This window comes from Carassius carassius, chromosome 8 (genome assembly GCF_963082965.1).
Source record: "Carassius carassius chromosome 8, fCarCar2.1, whole genome shotgun sequence".
NCBI classification, from domain to species: domain Eukaryota; kingdom Metazoa; phylum Chordata; class Actinopteri; order Cypriniformes; family Cyprinidae; genus Carassius; species Carassius carassius.
Window position 1 is genome coordinate 29,115,191 of NC_081762.1, and position 16,938 is coordinate 29,132,128.

At 44.1% G+C, this 16,938-nt stretch overlaps 1 long non-coding RNA gene across 1 annotated transcript; it reads right to left on the reverse strand.

Annotated features, from left to right (window-relative positions):
• Positions 1-22: 22 nt before the first annotated feature.
• Positions 23-7,934, reverse strand: LOC132145699 (uncharacterized). The gene is made up of 5 exons (XR_009434499.1): positions 7,798-7,934; positions 7,431-7,541; positions 5,108-5,198; positions 930-985; positions 23-694 (listed from the first exon to the last, which is right to left on the reverse strand). It is a non-coding gene; the product is annotated as an uncharacterized LOC132145699 (long non-coding RNA).
• Positions 7,935-16,938: the final 9,004 nt, after the last annotated feature.

Consider the following 16,938-nt stretch of genomic DNA (forward strand, 5'->3'; position numbering starts at 1 on the left):
TAAGATGGACTCAACATTGAAATACAGAAATCTGCATTTTAATAATTGTATTTTTAATCTCGACGATTCAGAGAAATGAGGTGCTTCTGAACTAAATTCAGTCAATGTGACACTGTTTTTCTGTTTGTTCTTTCTTTCAACACATTTGCAGTCATCACATCTGATTTTCTGTCATTATGATGTATGGAGTGTAGATTGATGTGAATGAAAAATAAAGGATTTTAGCATTAGACTGCAACATAAAATGAAGGGGTCTGAATATATTTTAGTGACAGATGCTGCTGAAGTAAAACCATCTCACGGTTTGATTTTATTCTACAGCAGGTTTAAAGTCTCCAGACTGGTTACAAACAGCAGGCTGCTCAAGAAAACATTGTTCACACATCGTACTAAACTTGATTGATTAATGAAAGTCTCTGTTTCACATTTAAGACAGTAAATACAAAAATAAGGAATAATGAAAGAGTAATACAAATGTACAAACGGCTCATTCTCAAAAAGACAAATCAAATTCCTCCCAAACTGTGGGAAACACAAGAGGACTAAACTCTTTCTCATTTCTGCTTCAGTATTCACGCTGTGAGTGTTTTGTGTGTTCAGACTCTTGTTTGTTGAGCTACAGAAGCCCCTGTCGATTCAGATCCTCAAAAGTCTTCTTGTTGACCACGTTTCCGCTGGAGTCTTCATATTCCTCCTGCAAGATGAAATATATAGATATTTTCTTTCTCTCTGAACTCATAAACGTCCAGTCTGAAGATGTTTCAGCTTGAAATCTTCACTAATCACTAATCTCTCTCCAAACGGATCAAATCAAGAGTTTTAACAGCTGATGAACGTTGGTTAAAGCAGATGCTTCAGTCGGAGCAGAGCTGAATGTGACTTCACTCAGTGTAATGTCAGACTATTGAATGTGTTTGAGAAGAACTCACCTCTGTGTCCGGCTGCCAGCGCTCTAATGCTTTCTGTGACTTCAGCTTTGACCAGACTATACAGAGAACAGAGAAAAACACATTTAAGTTCAACAACAGATACCATTAGGACCATTTTTAGAGATCTTGTTGTGTCTTTATTAAGAGACATCAATGTTAATTTAAATATATTTTCAATAAATTGTGTAAAGCTCAATGATATTATGTTGTGCTCCCATGTGATGTGTTCCCCCATTTATTAAAATGTTTTCTCCTCATATCATAGATGATTAAAATTTGTCGGGGACATTTATAAACCCGTTGTAATGAATATAACCTTCCTAATCGTCGGGAAGAAGGAGGCGGGAACCGGCGAACAATCAAAATGAAACTTTAATTACAAAAATAAACACAAAACCGCGCACCAGTCGTCCTCAAATAAAAACCAAAACACAACTAAAAGCCCAGGCCTGGTCCTCTCTCGTCCTTCACTGTCGTCGCTCCAGTTTTATATCCTTCCATCTCCTCCATGGGCCTCGAGACCGGTGGGTCGAACAGGTGTAGCTCATCTCCAATCACTCCACCGGCCTCGCTCCCATGTCCCTCGGCCCCGCCCCACTAGTCACACACCCCCATCGCCCCTCGCAGGCCGGGGGGTACTCCCGAGACTGCGCTCTACTCCCCCCCCCTCCCCCATCTCCTCCATGGGCCTCGAGACCGGTGGGTCGAACAGGTGTAGCTCATCTCCAATCACTCCACCGGCCTCGCTCCCATGTCCCTCGGCCCCGCCCCAGTCGTCACATACCCCCATCGCCCCTCGCAGGCCGGGGGGTACTCCCGAGACTGCGCTCTACTCCCCCCCCCCTCCCTCCGGGGGGACCGCTCACGGGGACCTGCGGGAACCTGGGGGTAGGACAGACGAGGCGAGAGAAAAGGAGATGGAAGGAGGAGCGACAGAGACGAGAGAGGGGAGAGAGAAAAAAAAAAATCCGGTTCCCAGACGCACCGCTGCTCGGCCCTCCACCAGCTGGGCGAGCGGTGCCTGGCGGTGGCACTGGACAGCCCTCGGCGGACGGCACGACACTCCTCCGCCGCCCGGTGGACGGCGACGGCTCCTCCGGTTTTGGGCAGCCGGCAGGAGTCCCCCGTTCCCTGCTCCTCCCCGTTCCGGCGGATGGCAGCAGGCTCCGGCCACCTGGCGAACGGCGCCGACTGCTCCGCTCCCTCACGGACGGCAGCCGTCTCTCCACATCGTGGGCGGCCGGTAGCGAGCTCGCCCGTCCCCAGCAACTCGCTCCAGCCCACCGCCTCGAGCGTCCATGGCGGCACATTCCTCGCTTGCTCGATGGCACCGCGGATTCACCACAGCGGCGAGGGATCTTCAGCAGCGCGTCCCTCCTTCTCCCGGGCTTCGGCACCACTGTAATGAATATAACCTTCCTAATCGTCGGGAAGAAGGAGGCGGGAACCGGCGAACAATCAAAATGAAACTTTAATTACAAAAATAAACACAAAACCGCGCACCAGCCCCTCACGGACGACTGGTGCGCTCAAATAAAAACCAAAACACAACTAAAAGCCCCGGCCTGGTCCTCTCTCGTCCTTCACTGTCGTCGCTCCAGTTTTATATCCTTCCATCTCCTCCGTGGGCCTCGAGACCGGTGGGTCGAACAGGTGTAGCTCATCTCCAATCACTCCACCGGCCTCGCTCCCATGTCCCTCTGCCCCGCCCCACTCGTCACACCCGTTATTTATTATTTATTTTTAATTAAACGATTACTGAAAATAAATATTGGCAAAAAAATAAATAACAAATTGTATCTGTATTTGTACCAACAAATAGCTAAAACTGTCATGAATTTGAGCAGAAGGATAGTAATGTCCAACTACAACAAAAGTGTTAATTCTGTTAGCAGTTAAATAACAGCATGACTGGAGCTGAAAGAATGCTGTGTGATCATTTATTAACAGTAACTCATACTATACACTAGGGCTGTGCGATTAATCGAAATTAAAATAAAAATCGCGATTTGAGTGTGCACGATTTCTAAATCGCTTTATAGAACGATTTTCCTTGGCCCCGGCCTCCCGCAGTATGTTATCTGAACCAATCAGGATGCAGCGCACCTAAATGGAGCGCGAGAACAGAGTGGGCATGTGCCTAACTCCAGGTTCACACACTCTGTCTGGATCTGGTGGCTACGGTGACCTCGGAATAAGAGAGAAACAGACAAATATTAGCGTAGATGCCATTCTTCTAATGATGTAGCAAGTACATAGGGTGTTTTGGAAAGTGTTTCCGGTTCCGGTTTACCTAATTAATGCAGCCTAAAAATCCTTTAACGGATTTGGATATTAAAAGCATATTAGTATGTTATGTGTAAGCAGTGTTGGGGACGGCATGGACGGCATGGATGACATGGACTAGTGTCTGTGAATATTAAGCCCCAAAAATGCAATATATGACTTGCACATTCTGCGTGTCTGTGGAAATCAGGCGCGGACTGGACACCGGGAGAACCGGGACAATTCCCGGTGTCCTGGCACTATTTAATATAATTATTGTATAATTGCCTGCCGAATGTACTAAAGCGATCATTTGCAGATGTAAATGCAAGTGAGAGAGAGAGAGAGAGAGCGAGAGAGAGAGCGAGAGAGAGAGAGAGAGAGAGAGAGAGAGAGAGAGAGAGAGAGAGAGAGCGAGCGAGAGAGAATGAGAGAGAGAGCGAGCGAGAGAGAGAGAGAGAGAGAGAGAGAGAGAGAGAGAGAGAGCGAGCGAGAGAGAGAGAGAGAGAGAGAGAGAGAGAGAGAGAGAATAGAATAGAATAGAATAGAATAAAATAGAATAGAGTGGACTGCTGGAGCAGAGAAGCAGAACTACTGTTCAGGGTTTCAGGTCAGTTTCATCTGTAAAGATGCTTTTTTGTCTTTGTTTTTTTATTTATTTAATCAAGCAGCAGCACGTTGCTCACCAGTCATCACTCAAAATACTATATAAAGGACATCATTATTATCTGTTGTAATGTTAGAGTAGTAATTTAGCTGAAAAAAATTCAGATTTATTTTATAGGTTTAGGGGGAGCTACGACAGACAACAAAACAACCCTTATGAAAATTAACATTTTAATATTTAACTATAAATCCAGAGAAAATGGTTACTATTGTTTAACTGTGATAACCAAAAATGTAAAATTATTTTACAAATGTATTTATTTAAAAATAAATACAAATCCATTTGCAAAAAAAAAAAACAATGTTATTTTACTTTTATATAGGCTAATAAAAGCATGGTTAATTTTTGTAAGGGAAAAATATGACTCGTGTAAAGTATTAGGATTTTTCTATAAAGATATTGTAGTATTGTAGAGTATTGTATTGTAAAGTATAGTTTTGTTCAATCTTGAGTATTAAAGTCATAAGAGAGATGGATAACAGGGCAAAATAAAGAGACTGACGAGAAAAATGGAAGTGAAGGTGCAGTTCAGGAGAGAACTTTTAATTATTTTGCATGTCCCCAAATTAAAGATTTAAAATAGATAAAAAATAATTTTGTCCATGAATTTGTTTGTATGAGTTTGAATTTTCCAGTCTGATTTTTTTCCCAGTCCGCCCCTTCTGTAAATTAATGGCAAAGACATGGTTTCATTTACTCAATATAGGAGTACACGAGCACATAAACACAATTTCTAGAACTGCTCTGTGTCACTTCATGTGCATTTTACTTATTATTAACTATAATTAACTAGTTCTAGTTAACATAACTTACTGTATACGCACTGCAGACGGAGTACGTGTGAACCTTGGGCAATAAATATATTGGGCAAAACATATCACACCTGAGGCACCGCTACAGTAAATAAATAAATCCCTGAACACAGGTTTTATTTTATTTTTTTATTATTATTTTTTGCCATATTTCTAGACATTTTGTGTGACATCTTTACTTGGTGATTATTTTGACTTATGTATGTTCTAGAGACATGTTACAACTTTTTGATAAAGCTCTCATTGGTTTTCTTTTGGAAATATGTTTCAAATTTATACTGAATGCATTTATGACTGTAAAGCATGTCATCTTTGAAATCGAAAAATTGATAAAAAATCGTGATAGGTTTTGTTTTGTCCATATCGCACAGCCCTACTATACACTGCATGAACTGGGTGGTTTGTGTATATCTGTGATGAATTACTGTACTCACGGGACACTGCGTCCTCAATCTGGGTGATGTTGGCGAAGTGGGCTGTGTTAGGAATGCCCAAACAGCGCATGCCATGAGCGTGACGCCACTCCTGCAACACAGAAAACCAGGAACATCACAACTGTTATAGGCTTTTCAATACACCAAACCAGTCACACATACTTGTTCATTTACATTTCTTTCTATACTCTACTCTGTAAGACACTAGCTGTTCTAAATTCCCTTTGCATGTTCATAGTGGAAGGACTATTATTATGAATGTGTGCCGCTAGTTGATGTGAGTCCCTAATTGGCAGAGGTGGAAAGTAACGAATTACATTTACTCGCGTTACTGTAATTGAGTAGCTTTTTTGTGTACTAATACTTTTTAAAGAAATTTTTTAAATCTGTAATTTTACTTTTACTTAAGTATATTTTCTTTAAAGTATTGTACTTCGCTACATTTTAAAACACATTAATTACTGAGTAAAAAAAAAAAAAATCGCTCCCTGGAAACTACGTCAGTAAATAATGGGCAGGAGGGCAAACTGGCGCTAAAATCACAAGAAAGATGCAGACGGTCAAAACAGGCGTTCGTGGTGCAGACACCGCTGAAAACGAAACCCCGTCATATTCTGAAGTTGAACTCGAAGGGAATGAAGTGTAAGCTGTACTTGTCTAGGAAGAACAAACTAGCAGCTTATAAAATCTCGACAAGACATCAACCCTTCGCAAGAATGTAGAGGTAAGCTAAATAATTGCATCGTTGCATTGGTGGTTAAAATGAAGCTTTGACATTTTAGCAAGAGGTTTTGCACAAATTAGCAAAAAAGACAGTGGTGAGGAGTGTGCTATATATATCGTCTGCGATAATATCATGTTTTTTGTTTTAATGATGTGTGCGCGTATTTATAGTGCGTTCTTTCACTGTGTGATTCAGTCTCCTAAAATGCATTTAGAATGATCACAAAATTGAAGATATAGGGGCAGAAAATTCGCATATTTATATAATTTCATATATTAAATCAAAATCACACAAAGAAGGCCGTCTTTTCCTCCAAAAATCATCATGAATATATACATACATATATATAACAGTAAACAGTATATATCAGTAAACAAGTTAATTAAGAGACTTGCGTTTTAGACACCATATTGCCTTTTTACCTCTATTTCTACAACAGAAAATAATTCCAAACACAGCCACCAAAGCACAGTTTTGCGTCTCTGAGCAACGTGACAGTGTTTCGTTCCTGAATGAATCAACCGTTTAAATGATTAGTTCAGTCGCAATGACTCACTTATTAACAGTGACTTGCTGACACATACTGGCCATTTTAATTTCACATTTAAAGTATCTTTTGATTTTTTCTAAATAATTAATTTCTTATCATTTCAAATGAGTATTCAACATTTTATGTCTTGTATATCAAAACATTATTCATGCATTTGTAACTGCAGGTTAAATGCATTCTTGTCCTGCACTAAACAGTGTAATACATCTAAATGCCACTTCCAATGAATCTTCTGCATTTCCTCTGCATTAAAAGATGAGTTTGTTGATACTGATTAGCCTGGTAACAGCCCAAATGTTTTATTATTCTAAATAACTGATTCCTTTAATTAAAAACAACTAGTTTGAGATTAATAGACCTATCCCAGGGGTGTCAAACTCAGTTCCTGGAGGGCCGTAGCCCTGCAGAGTTTAGTTCTAACCCTGCTCCAGCACACATATCATGTAGTTTTCAAATAAACCTAAATTATTAGATTAGCTGGTTTAGGTGTGTTTAATTAGGGTTAAATCTAAACTGTGCAGGACTGTGGCCCCCCAGGAACTGAGTTTGACACCCTTGGCCTGACCCATTTTTGACTCCCTCCCACTGTTAAAATGTAACTAAGTAATTTTTACTCTGAGTAAATTTTAAATGAGCTACTTTTTACTTTTACTTGAGTTGATTTTTAGACTGGTACTTTTACTTGTACTTAAGTAAAATTTCATTAATGTAATGGTACTTTTACTTGAGTAGAATATTTTTGTACTCTTTCCACCTCTGCTAATTGGAGTAATGTTGTGCCATCTGCTGTGAACCCTAAAATACTTCAGATAAAGAGTTGAACAGTGCCCTGTCTCCTGTCACACTTCTTACCGGAGTCCCGTGGTGGATTAGCATCAACACCCCTACCGATCTATTAGTCCCGTTCACTAGCAGGTATTTTTCTTTCATGATAAGAGTAGATCTCTCATTAGTGCACGATTAGACCCGAGTAAAGGTGCCAGAAAACATCTGGAAACTGCATTAAATGTCAGTAAAACTGAAGAGGATCATTTTTCTTGCAAACTTACTGCAAAGTGTCTCTGGAAGGCTTTGGGTCCTCTGTACGTGTAATTCCCACAGATCTCACAGTTTTAATTGATGTTCAGGCCGTGCTTCTTGTACAGCCAGTATGGAATCGGCTAAAGACAAACAAAAGACAAGGTTAATGACACACTAGAAGTGTTTTAACACTAGAGCTGTGTGAGGTGTGAAATAGTGAAGAGTTAAAATACTAGAAATGTTATGTACAAAGACCCAGTCTTAATGATCACTACGGTTTATTATGTTTTTTGGAGGGTCTGGTATTATCTCAATGTCTAATTTGAATTTAAAAAACAGTTTTCTGATTCAATCTCTGAAGAACACTGTAAATAACTACAACAGATCTAAATGCACCTTTCCGTCCCAGCCGAGCGGCAGGTTTTTGGGGTTGTATATGATCTCATTATCTTCATCTTCACTCTCGCTCTCGCTCGGCTGCTCTTCATCCTCCTCGTCTCGCTCCTCTCCTGCTTCCTCTGGACGTTCTCATGCGTCAGCTGCCTTTGCTCCTGCAGCACACAACATACAATCATGATAATAAGTTTCCATGTGAAACAAACTGTTTCAAGTAATCATAGCAGGGATATCACCTTTTTTCTTGCTCATTGTGACAGAAGCATGGTACTGTGATGACATGTGTCTAATGGTAAGACTATATTTAATTGTACATCATTAGGCTTGTTTTAACATCTGCTAAATGTCTCCATGTAAATTAAAATATATCTTTTAAAGGTACTTCAAAGAAAACAATGGTATTGTCAAAATAAATAACACAAAGTTCCCTCCTCATAAAGAGCATCTGTTTTGTGAGCTCAAAATGACCTAATCGTAAGTCAGTCGTAATGACTATGTATGGCAGTAATAAAGATATACTCATAAAAACAGGCTGCATAGGCATGGGATAGATGATGTCTCAAACCCCCTCCCTATTCAAAGGGGCTCCACCTTTACATGATCACTTCCTTTACACCTCTTTCAAACCACCTCTCTTTTCTATCTAGTATTCTCTCTTCTTAGTCATGAAAATTGTAGACTGCAGAAGACTGCCAGATCCTGCTCAGAAGAATTTATACATCTGTGCTGCACCATGCGTCGATAAAGTGGATGTTGTGTTTCTACTATGTATAAATCCTCACACTCCTCACTACACTTAACAGCATATACAGCATTACTTCTTTGATGTTTGGTAATACAGTCCTTGGGAAAGAACAAATGTTGTCTCAAAGTAGTCAGTGGTTTGAAATACAGAGGAATCTTATGCTTGGAGAAAACGCTTCTGAACCTCTCAGATACTCCAGCCACATACGGGATAACAACATGTTTGCTTGGAAAAAATGTCTCCTTTGTTCTGTTTCATCTCCCTTTTTAATTGTGTACGAGTTTAAATAAATGTCCAATTTTGCTTGTTTAATGTGATTATTCTCTTGTTCTCTGGCCTCTAGAAACTCTCCGCTCGATGTTACAAGGTGTGAATCACACTCAGTTTTTGTTCTGTACACTAGATCAAGTAATAATAAAATAACATTTTCTGAGCCCGTTTCCTCACTCTGTATGCATACAGTTCTTGAAGGGTCGGCAGGGGAGCACAAATAATCATTTTAACAGTCCAAACCATTCTCTGTTGTCTTCTGATGTCTGATTTTGTAGCTGAACCAAACCAGACAGTTATTGAAGTGCACAGGACAGACTCAATGACGGCTGAGTAGAACTGTTTCAGCAGCTCCTGTGGCAGGTTATACTTTCTCCTTTATATCCACTGAATTAATGTGCTCAGAGAATAAATCAATCAGAATGAGCTTTATTGCCGAGTATGCTTGTGCATACAAGACATTTGTTTTACTGACACAAGCTTCCGGTTCAACAACATCACACACAGACAAAAACAAATAAATAAACAAACAAATACAAATATCTAGATATAAATAGACAAATATTTAAAAAAAATAATTTGAAAGATAAATAAATTGTATGAACAGTTTTGCTATAGATGATAAAATGGAATAGAGTTAGATGCAGTGATGTACTAGGATGGAGGTAGTAACAAATAAATATAAGATTATTGCACATTGTTATTGCATAAAGTGGGGAACATTTAACTGTCCCACGTCGACTGCATCATCCACAGATCTGTTTGCTCAGTAAACAAACTCCAGGGGGTCCAGTAAGGGTCCTGTGATGTCCTTCAGATAAGACAGAACCAGTTTTTCAAATGACTTCATGAGAACAGACATTAGAGTCACAGGTCTGTAGTCATTAGCCACGTTTCCACTGTCGGGCCAAAAGCGGGCATGCTAGTGCGTGTCAGGGCCAGTCACGTTTCCACTGTCACTGTGGCTTCACACAACTTCACATAACTCTGCTTAAGATCTGTGAAGAAATGGGGGCTAGCTGGTCAGCACAGGTTTTCAGACAGACTGGTGTAACTCCATCTGGGCCTGGTGCCTTTCTTCTTTTGTTCTTCCTGAAGACCTGGCGCACATTATCCTCACTTATTTGAAGAGCATGGGGTGGGGGTTATTGCAGGAGGTATAACAGTCCCAACTATTTTAAACTAGCATTCTATCCTACTGGATACTGTGTTAAGGGTAAACATCCCTTACGAAAAATAACCATGGTTCCCTTTCGAGAGTACTCTCGTACTGCGTAAGCTAGCTTACGCTATGGGAAAAGGTCCCCTTTTCTCGAGAATATGAAGCCAAAAATTATCCTTAATTTTTAAATAATGTAAAACGCAGTGCTGCAGCACAGCAGACCCAAGCGAAGCGGCTCGCGCGCTTATTGGCTGTGCTGCGGCAACTGCAGCAACCTATGGTGAGGCGGCGGAGAGTAACGAACCAATGGGGGCGCTTCGCGCCCATTGGACGTCAGAGCGCGCCAAAATAGGCGTGGCTGGAACTATATAAGCCACCGCTTCACCATAGGGATCAGATTTCATCTCCTTCAGCGATCTCACCTGCACTTCGCTGTCTTCTCCGGAGAAGCCTCTACACGTCGTCGAAAAGCCTCTCAGCGGGATAGCACTGCAACGCAGATCTGAGGACGCCGGCTCGTGCTTCATCTCGACGCCGCCTTCAGCACTCGCTTCCTGCTGCGCCATCCGGCGTGACTATATCCTTTTCAAAGCTAGTGTGTTTGCCGCTGCATCACACTTTTTTTCCTCCAGAATTCGAGGCGTTGTTTCAAATGCCTCGGGCCTGCGCTTCCTGCCGAGGCCCTCTGCCCAGCGAGGACCGCCACATCATCTGTGTCTCCTGCCTGGGCCGCGAGCATGCTGAGAGCGCACTCTTCAAGGGCGGCTGCCCCGAGTGCGACGACATGGCTATATCGACCCTGCGGGCTCGATTAGCTCAAACCAGCCACGATGCTCCACCCGCTCCGCCTCTTCTCTCTCAAGTGCCGCGTAAGAAACGCCGCGATCAGAGAATGCCTGAGCATACTGTTACACGCGAGCTCACGCCGGAACACTCCCCGCGTGCCTCGCCCGCTCTCGCTCCTTCGCCTGTCCTCTTCGTGGACGAGCAGCGCCAGTCCCTGCTCACCAGCGCCCCCTTCTCCTTCGGAGCGCCTGAGGCGGAAGAGGACAGACACGACAGCCTTTCTCTCGCCGCGTCCAGTAGTGAGGAATGGTCGGGCTCCATTGCGGACCCCCCCCCCTCTACAGCACCCAGCTGCACCGGACAACGCGCCGATATCGACGCGGAGCTTACTCGCGTGCTTACAAGGGCTGTCAGCGACCTTCAGCTCGACTGGTCTCCTCCAGACGAGCCCGCTAAAAGCAGGCTGGATGAATGGTTCCTGCAGGGGCGCCCTTCGGCCCCTCCGCAAAGAAACGCCCCCTTCTTCCCGGAAGTTCACAATGAACTCACGAAGTCGTGGAAAGCCCCATTCTCCGCACGCTTGAAGACTTCTGTCTCGTCAGCGCTCTCCTCTGTCGACGGCGCCCGAGACCACGGTTACGAGAGCCTCCCCCCTCTCGAGGAGGCTATTGCTGCACACCTCTGCCCGCCCTCAGCCGCTGGATGGCAGTCGAAGCCTGTGCATCCATCCAAGCCGTGCCGCACCACCTCAGCTCTCGCTGGCCGAGCTTACACCTCCGCTGGTCAAGCCGCATTGGCTCTACACACCATGGCTGTGCTGCAGGTTTTTCAGGCCAGACTTCTCCGTAACCTGGACGAGTCTGCCCCAGATACCTATGACTTTAAAGATCTCCGCAGCGCTACTGATCTAGCCCTGCGTGCGACAAAGACCACAGCACAAGCGATCGGCCGAAGCATGGCAAGCCTCGCTGTTTTAGAGCGACACCTCTGGCTCACGCTCACGGAGATGAAAGACGCCGACAAATCCGCCTTTCTCGACTCTCCTATCTCGCCTTCCGGCCTCTTTGGCCAGTCGGTTAAGGGTTTCGCTGAACGCTTCACTGAGGCTCAATGAGACACTTCCTGCCGAAACGCTCTAGCTCTGCTGCGGGACGCCGTAGAAACGCGCCGCCCCCTCAGACCTCGAAGCCATCGCAGCCAGACTTACAGTCTCGCCCAGCGACCAAAACCCAGCACCGCTCTCGCTCTACGAGCCGCAAACCGCCAGAGAGACGGGGACCTCGGCCCAGGATTGTGCTGAACCCCGAGCCCCCGAAGCCCTCCTGACCTTCGGGCTGAAAAGACCGTGGTTAAGTCCCGCTGCGGCCGGACCACCACACAAGAAACCTCACATGCTTCCTCCAATCCCCTCACTAAAGGCGGTTGGAGATGTCTATACTGCAGTAAACGAGCCTGTTACAATGCACGCACGCCTGCACACAAACGCCGTTTTCACGGCGACCTCAATAAAGCACAAAAAGAGCTTTTTCTATGTAGGCAGTGTTCCCACTACACAGTACGCACCCCTACATGTATACACACTCCCCCAAGTGTCACAAAGACTCACTCGGGTCTCCTTTCATGCCCACCTTCCCGCTCGCGCCGGAGGTGCTCTAAATGTAGCGCGCGTGCCCACTTCTCAGTGCGCAACCCTACAAATAAGCGCTGTCACCACAGTGTCACAAGCACAGCATACTCGAGCTACTGGTCCCCTCATAACAGGCGGCCAGTGCCCGAAGCACATTCAACCCATAGCCGCACGAGCCGCTGCATGGCAGGCCATCCCCGGCATATCAGATTGGGTTTTGAATATAATAAAACGAGGTTACTCGCTCCAGTTCGCTCGCAGACCGCCTCGCTTTCGCGCCGTGGTCGAAACGAAAGTGAAAAGCGAAATGACACACGTCCTTCGCGCCGAACTGATAAACCTTCTTGCAAAAGGGGCGATAGAAACTGTCCCCCCTGCGCAGCGCGAGTCAGGCTTTTACAGCCGCTACTTCCTCGTACCAAAAAAGGATGGCGGTCTCAGACCCATCCTAGATCTCAGACGTTTGAACAAAGCGCTTATGACGCGATCGTTCAAAATGTTAACTACCAAACAAATACTCGCGCAAATTCGCCCGAGGGATTGGTTTTTCTCAGTGGATCTGAAAGACGCTTACTTTCACATTCAAATAGCACCCCATAACAGGCCATTCTTGAGATTCGCCTTCGAGGGGCAGACTTATCAGTACATGGTTCTTCCATTCGGCCTCTCCGTAGCGCCCCTTACGTTTACGCGGTGCATGGATGCCGCTCTCGCACCCCTGAGAATGCGGGGAGTGCGAGTATTGAACTACCTCGACGACTGGCTAGTTTTAGCCCATTCCGAGGAACTACTGACGACACACAGATCCTGGATCCTCAGCCATTTAGAATGCCTGGGTCTCACGATCAACACTGTCAAGAGCGCTCTGTCTCCCAGCCAGAGGGTTTCCTTTTTGGGGATAGACATAGACTCTGTGACATGTACAGCGCGTCTGACGTCACAGCGCGCTCTCACTATTCAGCATTTAGCCGTGTCGTTCAAAGCCGGGTCTCTTTACCCGCTCAAACGATTTCAGGAAATGCTAGGTCTGATGGCATCAGCCTCTGCGGTTCTCAAACTGGGCCTGCTGCGCATGCGCCCACTACAGCGCTGGCTGAGAGACCGTGTTCCAGCGCGCGCCTGGATTTCCGGCCGCGCGCGCATCAGGGTCACCCACGGCTGCATCGCAGCTCTGGCCCCTTGGAAAATAGCCAACTGGTATCAGTTAGGCGTAAGTACGGGCGCTGTCTCGAAATGGAAAGTAGTCTCGACAGATGCATCCAACCTCGGTTGGGGCGCCCTGTACGAGGGCAGGTCTGCCTCCGGCCTCTGGTCGAGCCCGGAGCGACTGTTACACATAAACTGTCTGGAGATGATAGCGGTCGAACTATCCCTGAAAGCTTTCCTCCCATTTTTAAAGGGCCATCACGTTCTGGTCAGAACAGACAGCATGTCAGTGGTGGCCTACATAAATCGCTAGGGTGGTGTCAGGTCAGAAACCTTGCACACCCTGACCGAGCGTCTTCTGACATGGGCACATTGCAATCTGCGCTCGCTAAAGGCAGCGCATGTACCTGGCATCCTGAACCGGGGCCCGGACATGCTTTCCAGGGCGAATGTTCCCCCTGGGGAGTGGTCTCTTCACCCACAGACGGTTCAGTTGATGTGGAGCATCTTCGGCAGGGCAGAGGTCGACCTCTGGCTTACAAATCTAAGGGCCTTCACTGCCCGTTCGGCATCAGAGCCCATTCCACCCGAGGTATGGCCTCGTCATGGGCGTGGTCCTGCGGGATACCACTGGATGATATCTGTGCGGCGGCAGGCTGGGCCTCTCCGTCCACATTTATTAGATTCTATAATCTGCAAGTCCCTGCCCTGCAGGCCAGGGTACTTTCTATATAGACGTGCTAAGCCTTATCACGTCCCCCTTTTTTCGTTCCCTATATAAAGCTCACTAAGGTTGGCTGTTGGGACTGGGATTCTCCCAATAAGTGCGCGAGCCGCTTCGCTTGGGTCTGCTGTGCTGCAGCACTGCGTTTTACATTATTTAAAAATTAAGGATAATTTTTGGCTTCATATTCTCGAGAAAAGGGGACCTTTTCCCATAGCGTAAGCTAGCTTACGCCGTACTCGTTCCCTCATCTCAGGGAACCGAGGTTACGTTAGTAACCGAGTACGTTTTATTATAGTAAAACTGTAGTAACCCATGGTTTTTTGGCGTGTTGACTATCATTTGTATAACCACAGATTTACTACAAATACCATGGTTAAACTATGGTTAATTTAGCAAAACCATGGTTAATTTGTGGTTACCATGGTTTAACTATAGTAACCATGGTTTTTTGGTTTTATTTGTAGTAAAACCATGGTTAATTTTCATAAGGGATGAATCAACAAAAGACAAGAAAGAAAAATCTTTTCACCGCATATATTGAATTTTTTATAAACAATTCATCAAGCACCAGACAAACAAACTAAACATTAAATAAATCACCCAAAAGTACCGTAATGGTGTGAGTGGATGAATGTGAAATGTCCCATAAAGATGTTGACGAATAATAGAGTTAATAAAGTGAACAGTCTTGGCAATGGATAGTCTTATCTGTAAACAGAAAACAACTCATTCACATTTTGACAAATTCTTAAAGCATACACAAAAGATGAAATAACTACAAACTCACAACTGAGCAGAAAACAAATGTTTCTCAAGCCAGGATTATTTAAGAGAACAGCCATGTGGTTACTCAAACTGAAGCCCCTCTTACTCTGCTACTTCCTCTTTTATATATAAGGTATAGGTGCTACTGGTGGCCCCTTGTGGATGGGATGAACATAGCACTGACAATAAGGACAAGTAAATCATGTGACAGACAGGGACTGTTACAGTGGTTTTAACGGTTGTTTAATATCCTTATTCAGTGTGTTCAGGGCCTGATTGTACATGACTTTGTCCCCATATTTTATAGGCATAAAATAGACTGACAAAGATGTCTGAGTTTTGCCGTAAACCATGGCTTATCATTGTAGAATGTTAAATAAGTCCTGTTAGGAATTAATATATCCTCACAGAAACTGATATAGGATTAGTTTGTCCAGATCGGTGGTAAGCCACTTCAAAAACACTCCAATCAGTTGAGGTTGAAACAGGATTTTAAAGTCCACTCTGTTTCATTTGTCCATTTATTTACAGTCTTTACTACAGGTTTAGCAGATTCAAGTTTTTGCCTGTAGGTTTGTATAAGATGAACCAGGCAGTGATCATAGAGCCCCAAAACTGCTTGTGGAACAGAGTGATATGCATATTTTATTGCTATGTAACAGTGATCGAGTATATTGCTGTCTCTGGTGGGAGATGTAACATACTGTCTGTATTTTGGCAGTTAATGGGAAAGATTTGCTTTATTAAATTCCCAGAGAATGCTTAAAACTGAGTCCAGATGTTTTGTCTTTGTGATCTGATCAGCATGTTTCTGTAAAGCTGAGCTCACATGCGCTTGCGGAGGAATGTAAACACTCACAAGAATGATTGAGTGAAACTCCTGCAACGAATAGAACAGCTTGTGCTTCTACAGTCATGGCCAAAAGTTCTGAGAATTACATAAATATTGGAAATTGGAAAAGTTGCTGCTTAAGTTTTTATAATAGCAATTTGAATATACTCCAGAATGTTATGAAGAGTGATCAGATGAATTGCATAGTCCTTCTTTGCCATGAAAATTAACTTAATCCCAAAAAAACCTTTCCACTGCATTTCATTGCTGTCATTAAAGGACCTGCTGAGATCATTTCAGTAATCGTCTTGTTAACTCAGGTGAGAATGTTGACGAGTACAAGGCTGGAGATCATTATGTCAGGCTGACTGGGTTAGAATGGCAGACTTGACATGTTAAAAGGAGGGTGATGCTTGAAATCATTGTTCTTCCATTGTTAACCATGGTGACCTGCAAAGAAACGCGTGCAGCCATCATTGCATTGCATAAAAATGGCTTCACAGGCAAAGGATATTGTGGCTACTAAGATAGCACCCTAAATCAAGAATTTATAGGATCATCAAGAATTTCAAGGAAAGAGGTTCAATTCTTGTAAAGAAGGCTTCAGGGCGTCCAAGAAAGTCCAGCAAGTGCCAGGATCATCTCCTAAAGAGGATTCAGCTGCGGGATCAGAGTACCACCAGTTGCTCAGGAATGGCAGCAGGCAGGTGTGAGCGCAGTAACTTCATCTACAGCGATATCGTTGACTTGATTGCAAATAAATGCACAGACACTATTTAACTGAACAGAAATGACATAACTGAATCCAATGATGAACTGCCTTTAACTATAATTTTGCATTATTGACATACTGTTTTCCTAATGAATGTTGTTCAGTTGCTTTGACGCAATGTATTTTGTTTAAAGCGCTATATAAATAAAGGTGACTTTGACAGTGAGGCCAAGACTTTTGGAAGATGACCTGGTGTCTAGAAGGGCAGCAAAGAAGCCACTTCTCTCCAAAAAAAAGCATCAGGGACAGATTGATCTTCTGCAGAAAGTATAGTGAATGGACTGCTGAGGACTGGGGCAAAGTCATATG